The 25,803-nt window shown below is 36.7% G+C and overlaps 1 long non-coding RNA gene across 1 annotated transcript in view; it reads left to right on the top strand.

The window, feature by feature from the left end:
• The window catches only part of LOC309617564, a 203,514-nt gene that overhangs the window by 155,936 nt on the left and 21,775 nt on the right, over window positions 1-25,803 (top strand). The window contains exons 2-3 of the long non-coding RNA XR_014238044.1: window positions 758-2,085; window positions 2,514-9,410. This is a non-coding gene — a long non-coding RNA (uncharacterized lncRNA). The remainder of the gene's footprint in view (window positions 1-757; window positions 2,086-2,513; window positions 9,411-25,803) is intronic.

Raw genomic sequence — 25,803 nt, 5'->3', positions numbered from 1 at the left:
AAAAGTAGAAGACAGATCATGGAACAAGTTCCCCGTTTGAAGATAAGCATCATAGGGACCTTTTTTTCTTCCCTCTCTCCCCAACTTTGTACTTCTCCTGGCTCTGAATGCCACTCGCTAACACAGTTTAATGATATGCAAATGAAATATGCATAAAACCATTCTACTGTATGATGATTAAACACTGGAGACATTAGCAGCGGAGGCTTCACTCTTTGTAATAATCCTTCCCGACCATCCACTTTGATTGCGGAGTTATGGAAACCCATAGCAGTTGGCAGAGAGTGAAAGAGAGAGAAGGAAGGAAAGACGCAGGGACACATCACCCATCTCGGTGCTTCTCCCACTCCAGGAGAGGTTCCCCCCCTTTGTACTGCGTTCCTATTGCTGTCTTTTGTAATCCATCCATGCAGTCGCACCACAGCGATTAACGGAAAAAAACCTCTTTTCTCTTAATGTTTCAAAGCTCATTAGCCAAACGATTATTCCTCATTAACAGCGAAAGCTCATTCATTAAAAGGAAGAATATGCCCAAAAAATGCCAGCACGGTTAATCCTGAGTCCCATTCTGGGCTGTAAATCCCATACTACTTGTATATTCCATGCGAAAGGGACACGCGCCAATCCACATTTTTTTAAAAAAAGAAAGAAAGAAAAAACAGTTAGTGTGTTTTGTAAAATCCACAAGAGCAGCAATTAATATTCCCATTGAATGACTTTATTTATTTATTGTTTTGTCTCTCCCTTTTGTTTCCAGCACCTGCCCCTGGCTCAGCGCCCGGTGCCAACAGAACACCTTTCAGGATCCACAGCAACGCAGACAACGTAAGTACCAGTCGTTTCCAGAAACCCTTTTTCAGATTTTTTTTAAAAACAACCACCTAAAACATAGAGAGAGACAAGCCTCTTTCCCCTTCTTCTCCCCTGCGTTATGCCACCAGGGTTTCCTAAGTAGCACCTTCCAAATCCCTCTGCCTTCAAGTTTGTGCATGTCTGTGTGGCATCCCTCCTCCTCCTTCACTCCCATAGTGGATCTTGTAAAAGGGCTTCAGATCGGCCCCATTCATCTCCCTGGTGATAGCAGTGAATGTAGATAAATCTCTGACTGCCTGCCTGCTGCTGGAGTATGATTTTTATTTTGCTTTCTGTGTATACCTGGGTCAAAAAGTGGGATGTATGCACACACATACATGCACATACACACATTTCCTTCTCTCTTTCTCTGCCTTCCTCTCCTTTTTCTCACACATGCATACATCCCACATATGTGTGTATATGCATAAACATATACACCAATATACATACCCATACCTACAACACAAAAATATATACATATCTAAACGTTTAAATTGCCTGAAAATGTGTATTTATATACACATACAACCTTACACACGTGTCTATATGCAATCGGTAAGTGCCTATCCTTTAATTTATACCCATCTATATCTCCATTTGAATATTCCCTCTCTCCTCCCAGCAGAAGCTGCGTGCAATTGCAATCCAGGATTGTAGAAGCGGTATTCTTTCCTTATGATTTCTGTTTGTAGACCTCTCTGCTCCCTTTTCTGCCTTCTTCCAAGCTGTAGAATTGGCATCTTTCCCTGAGGTTTTCCGAATGGCAAGTGGCACCGGCTGTGGCATGCATTCATGCCGCTTCCTATGGCATTTCTCTTCCGATGTCTGCTTTTTCTCTTTGTTTGTTGTTGACTAGGCTGAATGGTGTTTTTTTTTAAGTTAATTATAAACGAAGTTGAATAGCAAACAAGCCAACAGCTTGCCCCCACCCAAAAAAAAAAAAAAAAAAAAAAGCCCAACAGAAGTGCCTTCTGCTGCAACAGATGCCCAGATCACCCCTGGCATGGGCAAATGGGCACACAATTTTTGTGGTTGTTAATTTTTTTGTTTGTTGCTGTATTTGTTGTATGTTTTCCTTGTTTCTTTCTGATTTTTCAACGAGTCCAGGATCCCGGCCTCTGCTTGGAACGGAACAGTGTCATGGCGGAGATGACGGCCTTTGTCTTGCTGGGTGTGAAAGCATTCGCTGTGCTGGCTCCAATGCGGCAGAATCAAGTTTAAAGGAAAAAAGTGATTAAAGTCAGCTTTGTGCCTCTTTGGTGTGGAAGACCCCCAAACCCCAAGTAGCCGAGTCCCTGGATCCGAGGAAGGGCTCATAGTTGGAGCCAGCCTAGGCTGTAATCCTGGCACTTGCGCCTTCGGTTGCTGCTTGCTGTTCGCTCCTGGGGGTCTGGATAATCTCCCTTGGCTTTACCGCACTGTCTGGCCCGCGTACAGGGCCCCCGTAACATATACCCGCTGCTCCTATCACACGAAACTGTGGCGTTGCCCCTGAATGGATGGCACTGTGCCAACTCTTCTGCCATCCGCCCTTGCAGCTTTTTTCTTTCCTCCCTCCCTCCCCTTCTCCTCCTCCTCCTCCCGTCGACTTGACGTTAATTAACACACGGGTTAATTGATTTTAAAAGCCGAAGAATTACAGTTAACTTTTCCCACAGGGTACAGACGCCAGCCGCTTGGCACACTCTGCTTTTCGCACTGGTGCAGGGGGGCCGGGAAAGCCCGCAGCAAAACTAGCAACTGCTGAGGAACGTTGCCTGCTTATTGGAGTAGAGCCGATAGAAGTCGACGTGGTGCTGCCTCATCCTTACAGTATATATCCATTCTATATTTTCTTAAATAATCAAAGCACAACTCTATCTTCTTCTTCATTCGTCTTTCAAAACAGGAAAACCCTTCAGAAGTTCTTATGGGGGGAATAGACCCTCCCCCAGACCATTTATTTCATCCATAATATGCTTTTTTCCAATAATAAGCAAATACCTGGTGCTTTTTTTTTTTTTAAGTCATAAGGAGGAAGGCTACCTCTTCCCTAAATATCACAGACAAAGGTGAAGATTTTTTTTTTTTAAGGAGAAAGTTCCATAAAGTTCCTTTCTCTCTATCAGTGTTTTGTTTTCTTGCTGTTCCTCATGACTCAGATTCGTTATTTATGATGAAGAATTTCACTAAGAAAGTAGGTACATTGTAATTAAAAACGAAATTCATATGAAAGCTGTTTGCTTTTCTGTTTCTAAGTGTAGATTTTTGTTTTCTGTCTCCTTCACCCCAACCCCCTGTAGAAAATGAAAGCAATTGATACTGTAGTTGGGAAGGAGACATGCAAGGCTGGAAACTTGATGCTTTCACCTTTTCATGCTTTCATTTTATTTCATTTTGTTTTTTAAAAGCATGCGGCAAGTGAAGCGACAAAAGGAATCCATTATGCAAATCATGTCACTTTGCATAATGTCTCATGACTGGAAGATGCAGATGAGCTGTATAATTTATGAGTGCCAGTGTCTGTCTAGAAGTGTTGCACACAATTTACCAAGTGAGCCTGAGAGACATGGGGAAGGCAGCTCTTCCAACTCCATTGCCAGGAAAGCTCTATATATTTTCCTACAAGTGTTCCCTAGTAATATTAAATGCTATTTAAAAGAAATTAAGGTTCCAAATGTTTATGAAAGATGAAGATTTTCCTTTCACTCCCTTCACCCAAATTCTTTGCCTAAAAGTTTACAAAAAAGTATTAGACTCTAAAACATTAATTTTTAGATTCAATTTGGAAAAGAAAAGTTATTTGAGCCAAACGTGCCATTTGTATATGGATTTTCCTTTCTACAGCAAGGAATGTCTTAGAGAAACAGACACTTTATCCATTTGTCTGGATCTGTGTAGGCAGAGAAATGGGATATTTCATTTTGGTTGGTTTTGTGTGTGCCCTGCTGTGTACACATTTTATAAGTTATAGTCTCTTGGACGTATTAGATATGTAATATGGAAGACTGATACATTCATTATTCTTCTGATGGCATAATTCTGCTTTCATAGAAGTCTTCAAAATAGAAATTCTATTCAATAAAGACTACATTTTAGTTAAGTCAGCTTAGTTGGTCACTCCATGTCTCATTTTGGTAACTTTTTTGAGAAGATGATTCTGTACCTTTTGAGAAGTTATAACATCTTTGATAACCTGACTAATCTGGCCTTATATTTTTCGTTTCAGTCATAGCAAGGTGTGTGAAAGAGAGGTACCGGTTGCCATGAGAATGTATACCAGGAGGATCTAAACTTTGGGGAGCATGTCAGGAAAGGCTTCCTGAGGAAAGTGAATTCAAGATCACTTCTGAAAGTTGAAGAGAAGTTAGACGAAAAAAGGGAGAAAGTATTCTCCATGCAAAGAATATGTTCACTAAATCCTGAGACAAGAAAAGATCATGGTTGCTTGGAAGAACTAAAATAAAACCAGTGTGGTTAGAGTATAGATTATGGGTCATTGGATCATACTAGGAACAGATCAGGAGGTAAGCATGTGAGTAAGAGGTAACTTATTCATTATTTGTGTATCTTTTCTGATGCTTGGTCTCTTATGTCATTATTAATTGTATGTACATATACATCATTAAGTTCATACTGAGAACTACTTACCATTATAATACTTTTTATAAAATAATTTTTAGATTTTTCAAAATCAACTTATGCGTTGAACCATGAGATTTCTGAATCCAACCTTATGTGACATATTTCTTCTTTTTGTGAAGTTTTATTTTCAAAAAGTTAGTAGCCATTTAAGAAAATAAGAACACTCCACCTAATAAGAGCAAAATACAATTTTTTTTCAAGTTTACTTGGAACATTGGCAAACATAGACCACTTTCTGGTTCGTTTAGAAAAAATTAAAATTATTGAAGTCAAGCAAAATATATTTTCTGACCACAAACAAACTAAACTAAAAATCAATAGCAGAAAGATGTCTGGAAAAACCCAAATTTTGGGAAATTAAACACATGAGTCACAGAGGCAGTCACAAGGAAATTAAGAAAATTTGGAACTGAATGACAATGAAAGCACATTACAGAATTTGTAAGCTGCAGCTAAAGAAGTGCTTACAGAGAAATCAGCTTTAATGCCTTATTTTAGAAACCAAAAAAGTTTTGAACTGATAATCTAAGTGTCTTAAGGAAACAAATTAGGCCCAAAACAAGAGGAAGGAAGGAAATAATAAAGATAAGAACATAAACCAATGAAACTGAGAAAAATAGGGAAAATCAACATACCCAAAAGCTGATTCTTCATGAAGAATACAAAAATTGATTAACATATAGCCAGACTGAGTAAGAAAAAAAGTGTGAAGACACAGATTATCAAGACCTAGAATAGAAGAGGGGACATCACTACAGATCTGACAGATAGTAAATGGATAATAAGGGATAAATAAATTAAAACTTTGTAAATAAATTTGATAACTTAATTGAAATAGAAAAATTCCTTGAAAGACAGACTACCAGAATTCAAGAAGAAATAACCTGAATAGTTTTAGGTCTATTAAAGATATTGAATTTGCAGCTAAAAATACCTTCCTATAAAGAAAACACAGCCCAGATGGTTTGACTGGCAAGTTCTTCCAACATTTAAGGAAGAAATAATGTCAGTCCTAAACAACCTCTTTTAGGAAATAGAAAAGGAAGGAACCCTTTCCAACTGATTTTATGAAGTCAACATTACTCTGATGCCAAGACCAGACAAATACAATGTAAGAGCAGAGAACTACAGACCAATAACTCTCATAAGCATAAGCACAAAAATCTTTAACAAAATGTTAGCAAATTGAGGTGAATAATATGAAAAAAGAATGCATGACCAAGTCAGGTTTATTCCAAAAATGAAAGGTTGGGTCAACATTCTAAAATCAGTTTGACTTACCATATCACCAGATTTGTTAAATCATCAATTTAATGGATGTAGAAAAAAATGAGCCACAGTAATCAAAACAGTGTGATAATGAGGTAAGGATGGACATAAAGATTAGTTGAGGAGAAGAGAAAGCCCAGAAATAGACACAACTTTTTGAAAAAGGGTCAAAGATAATCCAGTGGAGAGACAATAGCCTTCTCAATACATGATGCTGGAACCAAATAAATAAATACCTTTACCCATGCTTTATATAATATAAACGTTAATTTTAAATGGGTATTGAAACAAAATAAAAATCTAATACTGTAAAAGTTTTTGAAGAAAGTATAAAATAAATATTTGTAACATTGGGCTAGGCAAAAGATTTTATAGAGGGGGAAGATTTTATAGCAGGGAAAGAAACCTGGACCATAAATGAAAAAGATAAGTTGGACTTTAGAAAAATTGAAAACTTTTGCTATTGGAATGACAATGTCAAATAAGTGAAAAAATAAGCTATGGACAAATATTTGCAACCCATAATGAGATAAATTAATCTAAGTCAAACAAAAAATGACACAGAAGATAGAATTAGTAGATGAAGGCATTAAAACAGCCACCACGGGCTTCCCTCGTGGCGCAGTGGTTAGGAGTCCACCTGCCAGTGTAGGGGACACGGGTTCGAGCCCTGGTCTGGGAGGATCCCACATGCCACGGAGTAGCTAGGCCCAAGCACCACGGCTGCTGAACCTGCGCTCTGGAGCCCACGAGCCACAACTACTGAGCCCACGGGCTACAACTACTGCAGCCCGTGCGCCTAGAGCCCATGCCCTGCAACAGGAGAGGCCACCACATTGGGAGGCCCGTGTACCGCAGCGAGGAGTAGCCCCCACTCAGCACAACTAGAGAAAGCCCATGCACAGCAACGAAGACCCAATGCAGCCAAAACTTAAAAAAACAAACAAGCAAACAAACAAACAAAACAGCCACCACAACTGAATTCCATATATTCAAGAACTTAGAAGAAATCAGGAACATATTAAATGTGGATATGAAAGACAAAATAAAAAATACTCTAATTGAACTTGTAGAGACTAAAACTACCATGTCTGAGATGAAGAATACCGTGTCAGGAAGGGATTGACAGATTAAATATTTCAGAAGAAAGGATTAGTCAACTTCAAGACATATAAATAGAAACTATCCAAAATGACACACAGAAAGAAAAGTAACACAAAAATAATGGACAGAGCAACAGCGAGTTGTGGGACAACTTCATGTGGCCTGATATATGTGTAACTGAAGCCCTTGAAGGACAGATAGAAGGGGGACAAAAACTATATTCAAAGAAGTAGCTGAAAATTTTCTAAATTTGGTGAAAATTATAAGCCAATGGCTCCAACTATCTCAATGAACTCCAAGCACAAGAAACATGAAGAAAACTACACTAAGGCAGATCATAATCAAATTGCTTAAAATCAGTAAAAAGTAGAACATTTTAAGAGTAGCTAGAGAAAAGAAGATACATTATGTACAGAGGAACAAAGATTAAAATGACAGCAGATTTCTTGTTGAAATTAATGCAAGCCAGAAGACAGTGGAGTAATATCTTTAAAGTATTAAAAGAAAAAAAAAGTTACACTGAAATTCTATAAACAACATAAATATCTTCCAAAAGCAAAAGTGAAATACAAACTTTTTCAGATATTCAAAAGCTGAAATAATGCCTCATTAGCAGGCATGCACTACAGGAAAAAAAAATTAAAGGAAATTTTTCAGACAAATGGAAAATTATACCACATGAAGAAGATCCTTCGAAATGGTAATCATGTTGGTAAATTTTTTTAAACTTAAATGTATTTAAAAGCAATTGATATTTAAGGCAAAAGTAGTAACAAGATACTGTTTTTATAACACGTAACAGTAAAATCCACAACACAGTAGCACAAAAGCTACCGAAGAAAATGGAGAAATGAAAGAATTATGATAAAAGGTTCTTATACGTGAAGTGGCATAACATTACATGAAGGTAGGCTATGATAAGTTAAAGTTGTATACTATAAACCCTAAAAAATAAAATGACATGCTAAAGATATATTTAATATGATAACAGAAGAGAGAAAATTGAATTATTGTTGCCAGATAATCTCTGCTATTTCTGGAACATATTATTCACATTTATAGAAGAGATTTCATTTCTGCAACACATCACCTTCAAAGTCCCCACCTACAGAGGACAGTCGCTACTAAGTTACTCAATGATGCTGGTTAAGTGAGTCATCTTCCAGATCCTTCCAGGGTACATAGTAAGCAGGGGTCTGGTCTTATATAACATGTCCACTCCAAGATACCCACTTCTCTGAGGTTTTTATTACTTCCTGAATAATTTATATAACCACTTGTCATATCTCTACTTTGTTTAATGTGGGCTACCACTCTTCAGGTTTCCAAGAACTACCCCATCAGTGTATTAAAAACTGAATGTTAGGGCCCTTATCAAAGCATTAAGTCTGAGTCATAGAAAAGTTACCCCATTAAAAACAGCTTTGTATTCCACTTCCCTGGTCCAGTGGCCTCAGAATCTACTCCCTGGAATAGTCTATAAGTTCCTACAGTACTTATTAGCCAGGTGCTACAGTCTCTGTTGGCATTCAATCTCTCTTCTCCCTTTGCAGGCTCAAGATTCCCACAGTGGGGCCATGCTGAGAATTAACACTACTATCACTCTGGTGCCCAGGAGGTGAAGTGAAGTCAAGTTCTGAGAAAGGAAACCATTATAAGCCACTTGCCTCATTTGAACCCTCTGCGTGGTCATCAAGGAAGGTGGAGTCTCATCCCCTAACAGGTAGAAGTGGGTCCCTTCCACAGGCCCAAAGGATTTAGGGTAATCTGAGTGTTCCAAATTCTTAACTGCATCAATCCTAATATCCCCAGCCCAAGGCTCAGGGTTCCACTTCTCTATCAGGGTCCTGACTTTGGCATAGAAAATTTGTCTGGGATGAGAAATCAACCTTCTCTTTGGCTCTGCCACTCATAATTAAGTCACGTTCCTAATCATAAATCATGCTTGCCCTCTGATTTTTATTTCTCCTTTCAATTTGTGCTCAGTTGACCTAAGTCTGTCATTCTCTTTTTCAATAAATCAGTGGTGCTCAGCAATAATCACCCAGTTCCACAGTCCTAATACTTAACTTTCTCCATCATTGATCTGAAATGCCAGAGAAATTACACAGGCTGGTACATTTCCTTCCACCTGTATCACACCCCATTTACCACAAGTGAAAGTCTTAATATTTGCACTACTGCAACCTGCCAGATTCTAGGACCTTTCCTAGACCATGCTTCTAATTATCAGTCCTGGTAGCAACTGTCCTAGGTAGGGTTCCCTAAAGTCAGAGCCTTTATTGGGCAGAGCCCCAAAAGCATCTACAACAATAGCCAAGTATCCAGTAAAGATATGAAAGTGTGTTTATGCTCATTAGTTATGAAAATGGAAATTAAAACCCAATGAGATAACACATGTTCCATATGTATCTGGAAAAAAATTATATTCTGCCATTGTTAGATGCATCATTCTAGTAGGTCCAGTTGGTAGCTGTTCTCATCTATATCTTTTCTGATTTTCAGTCATCTTGTTCCATCAATTACTGAGGAAGGAGTGTTAAAATCTTCAGTTTTGAGTAGGTACTTTTATTTCTTTATTTCTGTCATTTTTGTTTCATGTACTTTGAAGTTTTATTTTTTTGATGCATACACTTTTAGTACTGCAATGCATTCCTAGTGAATTGAATGTTTTATCATTATAAAAATATTTTTCTTTGTCTCTGGCAATACTCCTTGTTTTGAAGTTTACTTTGTGTGATGTTAATTGACTAATCGTGTTTCCATAATATATATTGTTTCACTAAAGTATAGTTTTTAGTAATGCATACTTAGATGGTATTTTTATTAGGAAAAGCAGGTAACTGGAGAACCTAAAAATCAAGGCATTGGTTTTCTTCAGGTGGGGGTGAGCATGTGAGCAGGGAAGACATGATTGGAACATAGCACTTAGGATATTTTTCTGTCACTAGCAAGATTTTATTTTTTCACCTGGATAGTGGTAACACAGGGGTCTGCTTTATAATAACTCACTAAGCATATAATTATATTTGGTGCACTTTTACATGTTTTATAGTTCACAATGAAAAAACTTCAGAAACAAAAAAGAATGTTCATTATGTCATGCATGCAAAGAATATTTACAAAAACCCACATGCTTTGTCACAAAGAAAATCTCAATAGATGTCAAAAATGTGATGTCATTCAGATTGTTTTCTCAGCAATACATAATCATATTCAAAATCAACCATAAAAAGTAATTTTAAAAACCCCATGTGGCTAGTATATATAATACAAGTAATGAGTTATAACCCATAGCATTAAATAAATATCCATGATACTACACTGATATTTAAAAAGTTAAATAAATTGGGATAAAAGGATAGCTCTTTGTTTTAGTAAAATCTCAATAAGTAATGTAGAAAGAATAATGGAAACAGAAAATCACCATAGCAAATACTACAGAAATAATTACTGCAGGCAGTAATCATCCATGGATGCTAAAATTGCTGGATCAAAGTATGCCAAGAAAGAGACTGTTTATCCTTTCCTTGCTTATTTTATCCCATCTCAAAGTATATTCCCTTTAAGATATGAATTAATTACAAAGCTAAAAATCATAACTTTACTATGGGGAATCCTGGCAGACACCATCTTAATAAGTTTTCAAAGTTATTAAAAGTATTGGGGAACTTCCCTGGTGGCCCAGTGGTAAAGAATCCGCCTTCCAATGCAGGGAATGCAGGTTCAATCCCTGGTCAGGGAACTAAGATCCCACAAGCTGCAGAGCAACTAAGCCCATGCACCACAACTACTGAGTTTGCGTGCCTCAACTAGAGAGCCTGTGTGCCACAAACTACAGACCCCACGCACTCTGGAACCCGCGTGCCACAACTACAGAGCCCACGCACCCTGGAGCCTGCATGCCACAACTAGAGAAGAGAAAACCCACACGCCACAACTAGAGAGAAGCCTGCGTGCTGCAACGAAAGATCCCACATGCCTCAACGCAGATCCCACATGCTGCAACTGAGACCTGATGCAGCCAAAATTAAATAAATAAATAATCGTTTTTAAAAAGTATTGGGACATTTTGACTTTGGGTACCTGCTGATATGATGCACTCTCACTGTATGCTCTTGAGTTTAGCATCACCTTGGCAAAAATGTATGATCTCAGTCTAATCATGAGAAAACTTCAGACAATGTCAAATTGAGAGATGTTCTATAAGATAACTAATCAGTATTCTGAAGTATCAAGATCATGGGAAAACAAGGAAAGATTGAGAAACTGTCACAGATTGGTGAAGACTAAGGAGACATGATAACTTAAGGCAACCTCTTCTTCCTATACAGACACTTCAATAAGGGATTTGTCCCTACACTAAAACCATAACTACCTTTCATATCTAGTAGGAGATTCTCTATAAAATATACTAAGGTCTTCTCACATACACAAGTGCCCTTCAACACTGTGAAAATATTCCTTTCTTTATCTATTGCTGCCTGTTCATGGACCATAAGCCCTTATGGCATGCCTTTTCCACTAATCAGAGGTAGTAGTCAGCCAGTTCATTGGTGGGGAGATCCTGCTGGATAAACATATGACACAGAGGTACAAGAAATTCATGATGACCACTCATCACAGACAACTTTGTTCTTCATTTATAAACTGTAATACTCAAAGATCACCATAATATGAGGAAAATCAGCAAAATGAATATGAAAGAATAAAACAAGAAAAAAGAATTATTGACCCCAGAGGAAATAAATGATGCAAGAAACACAAACTTTTAAAACTGTAGTTTGAAGCGACCTAAATGTCCATCAGCAGAGGAACAGATAAAGAAGATGTGGTACATATATACAATGCACTATTACTCAGCCATAAAAAGGAATGAAATTGGGTCATTTGTAGAGATGTGGATGGACCTAGAGACTGTCATACAGAGTGAAGTAAGTCAGAAAGAGAAAAACAAATATCATATATTAACACATATGTGTAGAGTCTGAAAAAATTGGTATAGACAATCTTATTTACAAAGCAGAAATAGAGACACAGATATAGAGAACAAACAAACATATGGATACCAAGGGGGAAGGGGGAGTGGATGGGATGAATTGGGAGATTGGGATTGACATATATACACTACTGATACCGTGTATAAAATAGATAACTAATGAGAACCTACTGTATAGCACAGGGAACTCTACTCAGTGCTCTGTGGTGGCCTAAATGGGAAGGAAATACAAAAAAGAGGGGATATATGTATACGTACAGCTGATTCACTTTGCTGTACAGTAGAAACTAACACAATATTGTGTTAGCAACTATACCCCAATAAAAATTTTTAAAAAAACAAACTGTAGTTTGACTTTTTAAATTCACTGAGAGAAGCTTTCATGCAAAGGAGAAATCAGAGCAGGAAAGAATTCTTTTTTTTTTTTTTAACATCTTTATTGGAGTATAATTGCTTTACAATGGTGTGTTAGTTTCTGCTGTATACAGGAAAGAATTCTTAAAGGTTAAAAAGCATGACACTCAAAACAGAAAATTCGATAGAATTGATTAAATGACATGACACTGACTGAATTAGTAATGTGAAAGGAAACCTCCCATAACATAGAGCAAAAGACATATAAACAGAGAAGCGTTGAGATGTAGTATCAATGTTTATCTCATCGTTAGTTTCCTTTGTTTTAGAGTATTCCTTTTAGTCATTTCAATTTGGAAAAGGCATCTCATACTGTTTTTCCACTGTGAACCCAGAAGTCACAAACTTATAAACATAAAAAATATTCAAAATGTTTAAACTGACGTATAAAGTAGCATTTCTATAGCCACCAAGTCTATGTATTTACATTGTTCGCATTGCCTTTTTCCAAAACTGAATGTTTATTATTTACTTAGAAATTAACAAATTATTGTTGTAAGACAATGAGGCTTATACATATGTGAAAAGATAAAGTATACCCCATCCCTACTATCCTCATTGCCACTCTCTGAGAGGTAACCATTGTTGACAGCTTTCTGAATATTCAAGTTTTCTATGTATGTACAACTACATAAGCAAAATGTTGAACAAAAATGGGATCCTACTTATTTTTCAGCATCTTGCATTTTTTATGCAATATCAAATCATTGGATTATTTTCTTGTTTATGTCTACATATCTGTTTCATTTTTAACAACTACATAGAATTCAGCACTAGGAATACATAAAATGTTTTTTATTATTTCTTTATTTCTTTATTTTTATTAATTAATTTTTTTTTTTTTTTGGCTGCATTGGGTCTTCCTTGCTGTGCATGGGCTTCTTCTCTAGTTGCGGTGAGAGGAGGCTACTCTTTGTTGTGGTGCGTGGGCTTCTCACTGCGGTAGCCTATCTTGCTGCGAAGCATGGGCTCTAGGTGCGCAGGCTTCCGTAGTAGTTCAAAGCCATGCGGAGCATGGGCTCTAGGTGTGCAGGCTTCAGTAGTTGTGGCACGTGGGCTCAGTAGTTGTGGCTAATGGGCTCTAGAGTGCAGGCTCAGTAGTTGTGGCACACAGGCTTTGTTGCTCCATGGCATGTGGGATCTTCCCAGACCAGGGCTCGAACCCATGTCCCCTGCATTGGCAGGCGGATTCTTAACCACTGTGCCACGGGGGAAGTCCTATTTCTCTTTTTTAATTGAAGTATAGTTGATTTACAATATTATATTAGTTACAAGTGTACAGCATAGAGATTCAGTATTTTTATAGTTTATACTCCATTAAAGGTTATTATAAGATAATGGCTATAATTCCCTATGTTATAGAATATATTCTTGTTGCTTATGTATTTTATTTTATTTTTATTTATTTATATATTTTTTTGGCTGCATTGGTTCTCCATTGATGTGTGCAGGCTTTCTCTAGTTGCGGCGAACAGGGGCTACTCTTCATTGTGGTGCGCGGGCTTCTCATAGTGTGACTTCTCTTGTTGCAGAGCACGGGCTCTAGGCATGCAGGCTTCCGTAGTTGTGGCTTACGGGCTCTAGAGCGCAGGCTCAGTAGTTGTGTCACACTGGCTTAGTTGTTCCGTGGCATGTGGGATCTTCCCGAACCACGGCTCGAACCCATGTCCCCTGCATTGGCAGGTGGATTCTTAACCACTGCGCCACCAGGGAAGTCCCTAAGGATTTTATATATAGTAGTTTGTTTCTCTTAATCCCGTACCCTTAGCGTGCCCCTCCCTGCTTCCCTCTCCCCACTGGTAACCACTAATTTGTTTTCTATATCAGCAAGTCTGTTCCTGTTTTGCTGTATACCATCATTTGTATTATTTTTTAGTTCCACATATAAGTGATATCATACAGTATTTTTCTTTCTCTGATTTATTTCACTAAGCAGAATATTCTCTAGGTCTATTCACATTGCTACAAATGGCAGAATTTCATTCTTTTTTATGGCCGAGTAATATTCCATTGTGTATATATACCACATCTTCTTTATCCATTCTTCTGTTGATGGATGCATGAGTTGCTTCCATATCTTTACTACTGTAAATAGTGCTTCTATGAACATTGGGTGCATGTATCTTTTTGAATCAGTGTTTTCATATTTTCTGGATATATACTCAGGAGTGGAATTGCTGGGTCATATGGTAGTTCTACTTTTAGTTTTTTGAGGAACCTCAATACTGTTTTCCATAGTGGCTGCACTGATTTACACTCCCACCTAAATGCACAAGGGTTCCCTTTTCTCCACATCCTCACTAACGTTTGTTATTTGTAGACTTTTTGATGATAGCCATTCTGATATATGTGAGGTGATACCTCATTGTGGTTTTGATTTGCATTTCTCTAATAATTAGTGATGTGATTTACATTTCTCTAATAATTAGTGATGTTGAGCATCTTTTCACGTGCTTGTTGGCCATCTGTATGTCTTCTCTGGAGAAATGTCTCTTTAGATCTTCTGCATATTTTTTGATTGGGTTATTTCTCTTTTTTTTGTTATTGAGTTGTATGAGCTGTTTGTATATTTTGGAAATTAAGCCCTTGTCAGCTGCATCATTTGAAAATATTTTCTCCCAGTCCGTAGGTTGTCTTTTCATTTTGTCTGTGGTTTCCTTTGCTGTGCAAAAGCTTTTAAGTTTAATTAGGTCCCATTTGTTTATTTTTCCTTTTATTTCGTTTGCTTTTACAGACAGATCCCAAAAAATATTGCTACGATTTATGTCATTTATGTCAAGGAATATTCTGCCTTTGTTCTCTTCTAGGAGTTTCATGGTTACAGGTCTTACATTAAGGCCTTTAATCCATTTGAGTTTTCTTTTATAGGGTGTGAGGAAATGTTCTAATTGCATTGTTTTACGTATAGCTTTCCAGTTTTCCCAGCACCGCTTATTGAAGAGACTATCTTTTCTCCATTTTTATAGTCTTGCCTGTTTATCATAGATTAATTGACCATAAGTGTGTGAGCTTATTTATGGGCCTTCTGTTCTGTTCCATTGATCTTTGTGTCTGTTTTTGTGCCAGTACTTTGCTGTTTTTGATTACTGTAGCTTTGTAAAGTAGTTTGAAGACAGGGAGCATGATACCTCCAGCTTTGTTCTTTTATTTCATGATTGCTTTGGCAATTCAGGGTCTTTTCCTTGGTTCCACATGAATTTTGGTGTTATTTTTTCTAGTTCTGTGAAATATGTCATGGGTGTTTTGATAAGGATTGCATTAAGCCTGTTGCTTTGGTTAGTATGGCTATTTTAAAAATATCAATTCTTCCAATCCAAGAGCATGGAATATCTTTCCATTTCTTTGTATCATTTTCAATTTCCTTCATCAGTGTTCTATAGTTTTCAGCATAAAGGTCTTTCACCTCCTTGATTAAGTTTCTTGCTAGGTGGGACTTCCCTGGTGGCACAGTGGTTAAGAATCCACCTGCCAATGCAGGGTACATGGGTTTCAGCCCTGGTCTGGGAAGATCCCACATGCCGCGGAACAACTAAGCCTGTGTGCCACAACTACTGAGCCTGTGCTCTAGCGCCCAAGAGCCACAACTATTGAGCCTGCGTGCCACAACTACTGAAGCCTGCGTGCCTAGAGCCCATGCTCCTCAAAAGAGAAGCCACCACAATGAGAAGCCCGCGCACCGCAACAAAGAGTAGCCCCTGCGAATCGCAACTAGAGAAAGCCCATGCGCAGCAATGAAGACCCAATGCAGCCAAAAATAAATTAATTAATTTTTTTAAAAAAGATTCTTCCTAGGCATTTTATTCTTTTTGATATGATTTTAAATGGGACTTTTTTTTAACTTTCTCTTTCTGATAGTTCATTATTCGTATATAGAAAAGCAACAGATTTTTGTATATTAATCTTATATCCTGCAACTTTGCTGAATTCATTTATTAGTTCTAATAGTTTTGGGGTAGAGAATTTAGGGTTTTCTGTATAAAGTATCATGTTATCTGCAAATAGTGAGAGTTTTACTTTTTCCCCTCAATTTAGATGTCTTTCATTTCTTTTTCTTGTCTGATTGCTCATAAAAATGAGATCAGAAATACTTGAAAAAGCAATGAAGGACACAATAGCAAAGATCAATAAAACTAAAAGCTGGTTCTTTGAGAAGATAAACAAAATTGATAAACCATTAGCCAGACTCATGAAGAAAAAGAAAAAACTCAAATCAACAGGATTAGAAATGAATAAGGAGAAGTAACAAATGACACTGCAGAAATACAAAGGATCATGAGAGATTACTACAAGCAACTATATGCCAATAAAATGGCAAACCTGGAAGAAAATGGACAAATTCTTAGAAAAGCACAAGCTTCCAAGACTGAACTAGGAAGAAATAGAAAATATGAACAGACCAATCACAAGCACTGAAAATGAAACTGTGATTAAAAATCTTCCAGCAAACAAAAGCCCAGGACCAGATGGCTTCACAGGCGAATTCTATCAAACATTTAGAGAAGAGCTAACACCTATCCTTCTCAAACTCTTCAAAATATAGCAGAGAGAGGAACACTCCCAAACTCATTCTACAAGGCCACCATCACCCTGATACCAAAACCAGACAAAGATGTCACAAAAAAAAGAAAACTACAGGCCAATATCTCTGATGAACATAGATGCAAAAATCCTCAACAAAATACTAGCAAACAGAATCCAACAACACATTAAAAATATCATACACCATGATCAAGTGGGGTTTCTCCCACGAATGCAAGGATTCTTCAGTATATGCAAATCAATCAATGTGATACACCATATTAACAAATTGAAGGATAAAAACCATATGATCATCTCAATAGATGCAGAAAAAGCTTTTGACAAAATTCAACACCCACTTATGATAAAAACCCTCCAGAAAAGGCATAGAGGGAACTCACCTCCACATAATAAAGGCCATACATGACAAACCCACAGGAAACATCGTTCTCAATGGTGAAAAACTGAAACCATTTCCACTAAGATCAGGAACAAGACAAGGTTGCCCACTCTCACCACTATTATTCAACATAGTTTTGGAAGTTTTGGCCATAGCAATCAGAGAACAAAAAGAAATAAAAGAGATCCAAATCGGAAAAGGAGAAGTAAAACTGTCACTGTTTGCAGATGACATGATACTATACATAGAGAATCCTAAAGACGCTACCAGAAAAATACTAGAGCTAATCAATGAATTTGGTAAAGTAGCAGGATACAAAATTAATGCAAGTAATCTCTTGCATTCCTATACACTAATGATGAAAAATCTGAAAGAGAAATTAAGGAAACACTCCCATTTACCACTGCAACAAAAGAATAAAATACCTAGGAATAAACCTACCTAATGAGACAAAAGTCCTGTATGCAGAAAACTATAAGACACTGATGAAAGAAATTAAAGATGATACAAACAGATGGAGAGATATACCATGTTCTTGGATTGGAAGAATCAACATTGTGAAAATGACTATATTACCCAAAGCAATCCACAGATTCAATGCAATCCCTGTCAAACTACCAATGGCATATTTCAGAGAACTAGAACAAAAAACTTCACAATTTGTATGGAAACACAAAAGACCCCGAATAGCCAAAGCAATCTTGAGTAAGAAAAATGGAACTGGAGGAATCAGACTCCCTGACTTCAGAGTATACTACAAAGCTACAGTAATCAAGACCGTATAGTACTGGCACAAAAACAGAAATATAGATCAATGGAACAGGATAGAAAGCCCAGAGGTAAACCCATGCACATATGGTCACCTTATTTTTGATAAAGGAGGCAAGAATATACAATGGAGAAAAGACAGCCTCTTCAATAAGTGGTGCTGGGAAAACTGCACAGCTTCATGTAAAAGAATGCAATTAGAACACTCCCTAACACCATACACAAAAATAAACTCAAAATGGATTTAAGACCTAAATGTAAGGCCAGACACTATAAAACTCTTCGAGGAAAACACAGGCAGAACACTCTATGACATAAATCCCAGCAAGGTCCTTTTTGACCCACCTCCTAGAGAAATGGAAATAAAAACAAAAATAAACAAGATGAAAAGACAACCCTCAGAATGGGAGAAAATATTTGCCAATGAAGCAACTGACAAAGGATTAATGTCCAAAATTATACAAGCAGCTCTTGCAGCTCAATATCAAAAAAACAAACAACCCAATCCAAACATGGGCAGAAGACCTAAATAGACATTTCTCCAAAGAAGATATACAGATTGCCAACAAACACATGAAAGGATGCTCAACATCACTAATTATTAGAGAAATGCAAATCAAAACTACAATGAGGTATCACCTCACACCAGTTAGGATGCACATCATCAGAAAATCTACAAACAGCAGATGCTGGAGAGGGTGTGGAGAAAAGGGAACCCTCCTGCACTGTTGGTGGGAATGTAGATTGATACAGTCACTATGGAGAACAGTATGGAGGTTCCTTAGAAAACTACAAATAGAACTACCATATGACCCAGCAATCCCACTATTGGGCATATACCCTGAGAAAACCATAATTCAAAAAAGTCATGTACCACAATGTTCATTGCAGCTCTATTTACAATAGCCAGGACGTGGAAGCCACCTAAGTGTCCATCAACAGATGAATGGATAAAGAAGATGTGGCACATATATACAATGTAATATTACTCAACCATAAAAAGAAATTAAATTGAGTTTTTTGTAGTGAGGTGGATGATGGACCTAGGGTCTTCCATACAGAGTGAAGTAAGTCAGAAAGAGAAAAACAAATACCATATGCTAACACATATATATGGAATCTAAAAAAAAAAATGGTTCTGAAGAACCTAGGTGCAGGACAGTAAAAAAGACGCAGATGTAGAGAATGGGCTTGAGGACACAGGGAGGGGGAAGGGTAAGCTGGGACAAAGTGAGAGAGTGGCATGGACATATATACACTACCAAATATAAAATAGATAGCTAGTGGGAAGCAACCACGTAGCACAGGGAGATCAGCTCTGTGCTTTGTGACCGCCTAGAGGGGTGGGATAGGGAGGGTGGGAGGGAGACACAAGAGGGAGGGGTTATGGGGATATATGTATACATATAGCTGATTCACTTTTTTATACAGCAGAAACTAACACAACATTGTAAAGCAATTATACTCCGATAAAGATGTTAAAAAAAAAAAAAACAAAGTTGAGGAAAAAATATAAAGTCATTATTGATAGGTGTATACTTTGCCATTATATTACTTGTTTTCCGGTTGTTTTTGTAGTTCTCTGTTTATTTCTTCTTCTTTTTGTTTATTCCCTTGTGGTTTGATGATTTTCTTTAGTAGTATGTTTGTGTTCCTTTCTTTTTAGTTTTTGTGTATTTGTTGTAGGTTTTTGATTTGTGGTTACCATGGGGTTCATATATGTTGACCTATATCTAGTTGTCTTAAACTGGTAGTTCAAACACATTCTAAAAGATCTATATTTTTTACTACCCCCCCCATTTTGTGTTTTCTGTGTCATATATTACATCTTCATGCTATCCCTTAACTATTTATCATAGTTATACTTGCTTTTACTATTTTTTGTCTTTTAATCTTCATACTGGGTTATTTAAGTGGTTGGATCTCAGTGCTTACTATATATTTGCCTTTCCTAGTGGGAATATCCCTTATAGATTCTTACTTCTTTTCCGCTTAGAGAAGACCCTTTAACATACCTTTTAGTGTAGGTTTAGCATTGATGAACTCTTAGTTTTTACTTCTCAGGGAAGTTGTTTATCTTTTCTTCTTTTCTAAATGATAATCTTGCTGGGTAGAGAATCCTAGGTTGCAGGTTTTTCCCTTTCAGCACTTTGAATATATCTTGCCACTCCTTTCTGTCCTGCAAAGTTTCTGCAGAGAAATCAGCTGATAGACTTATGTGGATTCCTTTGTTTATGACTCTTTTTCTCTTGCTGCCTTTAGAATTCTCTCTTTATCTTTAACTTTGCCATTTTAATTATGATATGCCTTGGTATGGATCTGTTTGGGTTTATCTTTTTTGGACCTTCTGTGCTTCCATATCTGGATATCTGTTTCTTTCTGCAGTTTTGAGAACGTTTCAGCCATAATTTTCTCAAATACGTTTTTTGTTCCACTTCTCTCTCTCTTCTCTTTCTGAGGCCCCTATAATGCAAATGTTAGTATGCTTAATATTATCCCAGAGATCTCTGAAATTGTTTTCATTTTTTAAAGTTTGTGTTTCTTTTTGCTGTTCTGATTGGGTGGTTTCCATTATTCTATCTTCCAGATCACTTACACATTCTTCTCTATCACTTAGTCTGCTATTCATTCCTTCTAGCGTGTTGTTTATTTCAGCTATTGAGTTCTTCATTTCTGATTAGGTCTTTTTAATATTTTCTGTTCCTTGTTAAGTGTTTACCATGTACATCAATTTTTTTCCCTATTCAGTTAACATTTTTATTACCAATGCTTTGAATTCTTTAACTGGTAAATTGTTTATTCTGTTTCATTATTTATTCAGGTATTTTCTCTTGCTTTTTCAATTGAAAGTAGTTCCTCTGCCCTTTTATTTTGCCTAACTTTCTCTGCTTCTGTGAATTTAGGCGAAACAGCTATCTATTGTGGTCTTGAAGGGGTGATCTTGTGTGAGAGTATCCCTATACAGACTGTGTGTGCCTAATGCCTATGGTGGGAAAGCTGGATCTGACGTGGATGCAAGTCACATCTTTCCTCAGGGTGTGCTGACAGCTCTCACCTTGGTCGGGGGTGGAGCTAGAGATGGAAGGGCTAGAGCTGAAGCCAGGTGTAAGACAGGACTTCCCCTCTGCTCAGTGGCCATCACCGCCCCATCAAGGGTGAGGTCTAATCCCAAATTGCTGAAGCAGAATCCCTACGGGTTGGGCCAAGCTGGCTCTCTTCCCTTTAAGTGTGTGTTTTTCCCTCTCCCTGCACCAAGACCCTTGCTCCAGAGGAGGGTAGTGCTGAAACAAGGAGGTCCAATGTGGGCTCTCACCTTGTGTTGGCCACAGATAGAAATCTGATGTGTTGCCTGTGCAGTTACCCATAGCTCCACTCAGACACAGCCTCAGGTGCAAGTCCACTTTATCCTTCACAGCAGATCACTCTGCCCCCAGCCTCTGCCATCCCTGCCCTGTGGTGGAATCTCTCTACAGGGCAGGTGGGACCCACATGGCTTCTTGGCGTGTATGGGGGTGTTGTTGAGCTGTGGTGGAACAGCTGCCATCAGAGACCAAGGCTGTTTCTGAGGTGCTGCTTGAGGAAGGGCCAACAGTGACCTGTTCAACTACACCCTGGCTGTTAACACCCAAGTTATTCTCAGGGGTGTATTTCACATTCAGCTATTTTTTAGTGTTATTAAGGATGTTGGAGTGCAAACCCATTTTAACCTACCAGTTTCTCTTTGCATTGTTGTAACATGGTTTGGGTTAAGACTGAAATTAGCATTCAAAATTGCTTTTTTGTGTGCTGAACTGTGAATACTAATGATACGTCCCTTGCCTAAAACTAAGTGATATGTATCCTCCCTTTATACATAAATAATTTTTTCCTGAAACAGATCTTAAATCCATTTGCACGTCCAAAGTATTTTGAGAATTCCGTTTGGCAGCAAAACTTAAACCAAGAAATAAATTTACACTGCTTTTTCTTAATATAATACATCACTTTTAACCTCTTCCTTCAGTGGTTGTGGGATACTGCAGTAAAATGCTGAGATCACCTCAGTGTGTTCCTCAAAATACCCATGGCTTTCTGGCCATGCACACTGCCTAAGGGTTCAATCAGTAGGTTAATTCTTCCTTCAGGGTTGCCCTGAGGGTTAAAGTTCCTGATGAGCCAAGTAGATCTTGCATGTAGGAAGAAGGTGGGTGGATTAAGTGTATATGAATGCTGGGGGACAAAAACTACTCATGTGCAGCTGAAGTCACAACATGATCTTTATTCTATTTTTTGTGTTTTATCTATCTGTTTTCATGTTGATTTGTTGTTTTTGGCTTATTTTACAGCCCTATTATAGCCAAGCCCTTTCAACATCTGACAAATGATTGCTATGAAAACATCTTGTATTTTCATGCAGTTGTTTTAATGGAAGTTTTGCATCTTGTTCCGTTTTACCTTTTCATTTATTCCAAGCCAGTTTCGTATTTTACCTTTTTATAAATAAGGTGAACTAAGGAAGGGAAAATCATGATAATATGGAAAAGTTTAGTTTTATTTGATTAAATCTTTTTTCTATGACATCTCTAATAGTAATAATGATGATCTCCATATATGCTGATATTTTATTTACTTTATGTATTAGCCATTTATTAATATCTTAATAGACTTTACATTTTACCACGGGGAAGAAAACACAGATCCCCTGAATTTAAGTAACTTACCCAAAGTTATGCAGCTAGTAAGTAGCAGAATGAGAGTTAATAGCTAAGAAATAGATTCAAACTCAGATCTATCTGGCTCCTAAGCCAATGCTTTTTCCTCCATGCCAATATTTCTCAGTCTGGGAATCCTAAAAGGTTGGGGTGTCCCAGATGTCATCTTTTGACAAGTTTTTTATTCTTCCAAGTATTTACTGAGTGCTAATTATGTGTTGGATGTTATTCTAGGCACTTGATGTACATTATGGAGGAAAGAAAACAAAATGTTGCTCCTCTAAGAGTTTACATTCTTGTGGGAATGGGGGATATAGACAATAAACAAAGATATAATGTATATAATATGTTAGAAGGTGGCAAGTGCTACAGAAAAGAATATTCTCTGACAGTTTTATATTGTGCTTTCATTGTCTTGATTATAAATATTTAATATAATGATATTGTAAATAATCTTAATGACCTCCTATAACAAAGTACTGACTTGTGATTTCAGAGCAATTATTTATATTTGTGTTTTCTCTCACATAATGGCTAGTGAATGCAAAACAAAAAATGTTATGGTACAATCTAAAAATGAAGGAGTCATACTGGTTCAAAGAGGATTGATTCATAACAGCATGAATGTAAAGATGCCATGAACCCTAAAGAACATACATTGCAGAAGTTGGTTTTATACTGAATTTGAAATCACTATTGTATCGCACAGACCATATCTTTGTATGTAGCTCCTTTAAATAATTCTACAGTGTTTAAAACCCTGTTCTAAATCCCATTAATCAGATTGCTTAGTGCACACTTAAATCACAAGAATATTTAAACATATCTTCAAGTAAAAGATAGCTCTACAATGTTAACAATGATACCTTGTTAAAATAGGCACTCAGAGATTGTTTATGGCCAGGTGTTGGTTAAATATAAATCTGATCATAGTATACTGTCAAACAAAGCCTTTAAATTGTGAAAAAATATTAAGGTTTAACTTACGTATATTAAAGTACAGAACACTTTAGTATGCAACTCAGCAAGCATTAAGGCTGTTTTATACAGCATAAATTTTTACTTCTGTAAAGAGACAGGGTCCACATTAGTAACATTAAAATTTTAAACTACAGAAACACATTAAATGTAGAACCAGACCGAAGAAAAATCACCTTATATTAAATCCAATGATAGCAATTTAGTTTTAGTAAAACAAAATAACTTACCATTCAATTACTTTTATTTATACCTTATTGGTTTTTCATTGTTTTAATTTGTAAATTTGCTTTAGTTTTATTGTTATAGGAGCTTAAGAAAATGCATTATACCTAATTTATGATTTTATGTTTGTACATACTTAATAGAGCATTGAGATTCTGTGAGATTTCATTGCTAAAAGTCCGTATATTTCTGACATTTGAGAAACACTGCACTATGCATTGCTGTCTCCTTCTAAATAAAATTTTATTTGATAAACAATAATTATATTTGAGCACCTTTAATGCACCACCCATATCTCTTCTTTGATTGCCAAGTTACCATCTAGTAGAATATTGTCTTCAATAGAAACTAGGATCTATATCTATCTAGTTCCCATTTGTAATGCTCTCAGCAAGTAGTAGTCATTCAGATTGGTGATGAGATTCAAACTATTATCATTTCAAAAATTCCATTTAGTTGGGAATTTTTTACACATATTAATTCTTCCTGTATAGGTCCTTATTATAGAAACTTTATTCATTCTATCCTTTACTGTGTTTTCATGTTAACATTTTTACAATTCTAAATTTCTAAATTTTTGAATTTAGGTTTAAGAGACTGGATTGAAGTAGAATTAAATTTTTAAACATAAATTATATCCAATAAATAATCCATGTTTCCCAGGCCAGTTTGGGGGAAGATTTGGAGAGGTAAAGTGGAGCATCTGTTTACATCATGGCAATGAAAGCAACAGCATGTTGTTTAAAATGTCTTTGCCACCTACTGTGAATATAATTAAAGCCATTGAATTGTATGCTTTAAATGGGTGAAATGGGTAAATATAATCTGAATTATATCTCAGTGAAGTTGTTGTTTAAAAGTAGAGCCATGCAACAGTTGATTTTCATTTACCATCTTTTCCTTTGTGATACCAATTTCATATATAGTACATCTGTATACATTAATTCATAGTTCAATGTTATATTTCCATCAGGTAGTCATATTGATGTAAAAATATACTCCTTTAAGTTTACCCAAATATTTTCTATTTCTTTTTCTCATCATTTCTTGCTATATATCTAAGTTTCCATCTAAATTTCCTCAGCCTGTAGAATTTCCTTTACAATTACTTGTAATACAGCTCTGCTGATAATACATTCTCTCAATTTCAGTTTTTCTTAAAATGTATTTATTTTACTTTCATTTTTTAAGCTAATTTCTTTGGTTATAGAATTTTTTTTATTTTTTATTTTTTATTTTTTTAACGTCTTTACTCGAGTATAATTCCTTTACACTGGTGTGTTAGCTTCTGCTTTATAACAAAGTGAATCAGCTATACATATACATATATCCACATATCTCCTCCCTCTTGCATCTCCCTCCCACCCTCCCTATCCCATCCCTCTAGGTGGTAACAAAGCACAGAGCTGATCTCCCTATGCTGTGTGGCTGCTTCCCACTAGCTATCTATTTTACATCTGGTAGTATATATAAGTCCATGCCACTCTCTCACCTCGTCCCAGCTTACCCTCCCCCTCAAGATTGCTTTGGCTATTTGGGGTATTTTGTGTTTCCATACTAATTGTGAAGTTTTTTGTTCTAGTTCTGTGAAAAATGCCATTGGTAGTTTGATAGCGATTGCATTGAATCTGTAGATTGCTTTGGGTAATATAGTCATTTTCACAATGTTGATTCTTCCAATCCAAGAACATGGTATATCTCTCCATCTGTTTGTATCATCTTTAATTTCTTTCATCAGTGTCTTAGTTTTCTGCATACAGGCCTTTTGTCTCGTTAGGTAGGTTTATTCCTAGGTATTTTATTCTTTCTGTTGCAGTGGTAAATGGGAGTGTTTCCTTAATTTCTCTTTCAGATTTTTCATGATTAGTGTATAGGAATGCAAGAGATTTCTTGCATTAATTTTGTATCCTGCTACTTTACCAATTTCATTGATTAGCTCTAGTAGTTCTCTGGTAGCA

Source organism: Balaenoptera borealis (assembly GCF_965194805.1).
Source record: "Balaenoptera borealis genome assembly, chromosome: 19".
Taxonomy (NCBI): Eukaryota; Metazoa; Chordata; class Mammalia; order Artiodactyla; family Balaenopteridae; genus Balaenoptera; species Balaenoptera borealis.
The sequence above is the reverse complement of the archived record's forward strand: the minus strand, read 5'-3'. Positions and strand labels throughout refer to the sequence as shown.